The sequence below is a fragment of the Taudactylus pleione genome, unplaced genomic scaffold (genome assembly GCF_031769625.1).
Source record: "Taudactylus pleione unplaced genomic scaffold, aTauple2 ptg001778l, whole genome shotgun sequence".
Lineage (NCBI taxonomy): Eukaryota > Metazoa > Chordata > Amphibia > Anura > Myobatrachidae > Taudactylus > Taudactylus pleione.
Genome location: NW_028286175.1, coordinates 252,501 through 255,000, shown reverse-complemented (window position 1 = coordinate 255,000; position 2,500 = coordinate 252,501). Strand labels below are relative to the sequence as shown.

Here is a 2,500-nt window from a genome sequence, read left to right as displayed (position 1 = left end):
AATGCTTTTTAGCACCTACAGCCAAACCACAGTGGACATGCCCAATCTCGTCTGATCTTGGAAGCTATGCAGTGTTGGGCCTGGTAAGTACTTGGATGGGAGACCACCTGGGAATACCAGGAGCTGTAGGTAATTTTATACTGCCAGAACATTCTTTTCTATTACATTTTACATTTAATTTTTTCAACTTAACAGTGAATTTACTTGAGTTAAGAAGTAAGAGAGGTCTAAATTTAATGCTTTTGAGCACCTACAGCCAAACCACACTGGACATGCCCAATCTCGTCTGAACTTGGAAGCTAGGCAGTGTTGGGCCTGTTTAGTACTTGGATGGGAGACCACCTGGGATTACCAGGTGCTGTAGGTAATTTTATACTGCCATAACATTCTTTTCTATTACATTTTAAATTTAATTTTTTCAACTTATCAATGAATTTACTTGAGTTAAGTAGTAATAGAGGTCTAAAGTTAATGTTTTTGAGCACCTACAGGCAAACCACACTGGACATGCCCAATCTCGTCTGATCTTGGAAGCTATGCAGTGTTGGGCCTGGTTAGTACTTGGATGGGAGACCACCTGGGAATACCAGGTGCTGTAGGTAATTTTATACTGCCATAACATTCTTTTCTATTACATTTTACATTTAATTTTTTCAACTTATCATTGAATTTACTTGAGTTAAGAAGTAATAGAGGTCTAAATTTAATGCTTTTGAGCACCTACAGCCAAACCACACTGGACATGCCCAATCTCGTCTGATCTTGGAAGCTATGCAGTGTTGGGCCTGGTTTGTACTTGGATGAGAGACCACCTGGGAATACCAGGTGCTGTAGGTAATTTTAGACAGCCAAAACATTCTTTTCTATTACATTCTACATTTCATTTTTTCAACTTATCAATGAATTTACTTGTGTTAAGAAGTAAAAGCGGTCTAAATTTAATGCTTTTTAGCACCTACAGCCAAACCACAGTGGACATGCCCAATCTCGTCTGATCTTGGAAGCTATGCAGTGTTGGGCCTGGTAAGTACTTGGATGGGAGACCACCTGGGAATACCAGGAGCTGTAGGTAATTTTATACTGCCAGAACATTCTTTTCTATTACATTTTACATTTAATTTTTTCAACTTAACAGTGAAATTACTTGAGTTAAGAAGTAAGAGAGGTCTAAATTTAATGCTTTTGAGCACCTACAGCCAAACCACACTGGACATGCCCAATCTTGTCTGATCTTGGAAGCTATGCAGTGTTGGGCCTGGTTTGTACTTGGATGGGAGACCACCTGGGAATACCAGGTGCTGTAGGTAATTTTAGACAGCCAAAACATTCTTTTCTATTACATTCTACATTTCATTTTTTCAACTTATCAACGAATTTACTTGAGTTAAGAAGTAAAAGAGGTCTAAAGTTAATGCCTTTGAGCACCTACAACCAAACCACACTAGACATGCCCAATCTCATCTGATCTTGGAAGCTATGCAGTGTTGGGCCTGGTTAGTACTTGGATGGGAGACCACCTGAGAATACTAGGTGCTGTAGGTAATTTTATACTGCCATAACATTCTTTTCTATTACATTTTACATTTCGTTTTTCAACTTATCATTGAATTTACTTGAGTTAAGAAGTAAAAGAGGTCTAAAGTTAATGTTTTTGAGCACCTACAACCAAACCACACTGGACATGCCCAATCTCGTCTGAACTTGGAAGCTAGGCAGTGTTGGGCCTGGTTAGTACTTGGGTGGGAGACCACCTGGGATTACCAGGTGCTGTAGGTAATTTTATACTGCCATAACATTCTTTTCTATTACATTTTAAATTTAATTTTTTCAACTTATCAATGAATTTACTTGAGTTAAGAAGTAATAGAGGTCTAAAGTTAATGTTTTTGAGCACCTACAGGCAAACCACACTGGACATGCCCAATCTCGTCTGATCTTGGAAGCTATGCAGTGTTGGGCCTGGTTAGTACTTGGATGGGAGACCACCTGGGAATACCAGGTGCTGTAGGTAATTTTATACTGCCATAACATTCTTTTCTATTACATTTTACATTTAATTTTTTCAACTTATCAATGAATTTACTGGAGTTAAGAAGAAAAAGCGGTCTAAATTTAACGATTTTGAGCACCTAAAGCCAAACCACAGTGGACATTCCCAATCTCGTCTGATCTTGGAAGCTATGCAGTGTTGGGCCTGTTTAGTACTTGGATGGGAGACCACCTGGGAATACCAGGAGCTGTAGGTAATTTTATACTGCCATAACATTCTTTTCTATTACATTTTACATTTAATTTTTTCATCTTATCAATGAATTTACTTGAGTTAAGAAGTAATAGAGGTCTAAATGTAAAACTTTTGAGCACCTACAGCCAAACCACACTGGACCTGCCCAATCTCGTCTGATCTTGGAAGCTATGCAGTGTTGGGCCTGGTTTGTACTTGGATGGGAGACCACCTGGGAATACCAGGAGCTGTAGGTAATTTTATACTGCCAGAACA

At 38.8% G+C, this 2,500-nt stretch overlaps 11 pseudogenes; all 11 read left to right on the top strand.

Annotated features, from left to right (window-relative positions):
- The first annotated feature begins 13 nt into the window (after positions 1 to 13).
- On the top strand, positions 14 to 132 carry LOC148437350 (5S ribosomal RNA; annotated as a pseudogene).
- Positions 133 to 248: 116 nt separating this feature from the next.
- On the top strand, positions 249 to 367 carry LOC148437349 (5S ribosomal RNA; annotated as a pseudogene).
- A 116-nt stretch (positions 368 to 483) lies between these two features.
- On the top strand, positions 484 to 602 carry LOC148437348 (5S ribosomal RNA; annotated as a pseudogene).
- A 116-nt stretch (positions 603 to 718) lies between these two features.
- LOC148437347 (5S ribosomal RNA) lies at positions 719 to 837 on the top strand (annotated as a pseudogene).
- A 116-nt stretch (positions 838 to 953) lies between these two features.
- LOC148437346 (5S ribosomal RNA) lies at positions 954 to 1,072 on the top strand (annotated as a pseudogene).
- A 116-nt stretch (positions 1,073 to 1,188) lies between these two features.
- On the top strand, positions 1,189 to 1,307 carry LOC148437345 (5S ribosomal RNA; annotated as a pseudogene).
- A 116-nt stretch (positions 1,308 to 1,423) lies between these two features.
- Positions 1,424 to 1,542, top strand: LOC148437344 (5S ribosomal RNA; annotated as a pseudogene).
- Positions 1,543 to 1,657: 115 nt separating this feature from the next.
- Positions 1,658 to 1,776, top strand: LOC148437343 (5S ribosomal RNA; annotated as a pseudogene).
- A 116-nt stretch (positions 1,777 to 1,892) lies between these two features.
- LOC148437342 (5S ribosomal RNA) lies at positions 1,893 to 2,011 on the top strand (annotated as a pseudogene).
- Positions 2,012 to 2,127: 116 nt separating this feature from the next.
- Positions 2,128 to 2,246, top strand: LOC148437341 (5S ribosomal RNA; annotated as a pseudogene).
- Positions 2,247 to 2,362: 116 nt separating this feature from the next.
- LOC148437340 (5S ribosomal RNA) lies at positions 2,363 to 2,481 on the top strand (annotated as a pseudogene).
- Positions 2,482 to 2,500: the final 19 nt, after the last annotated feature.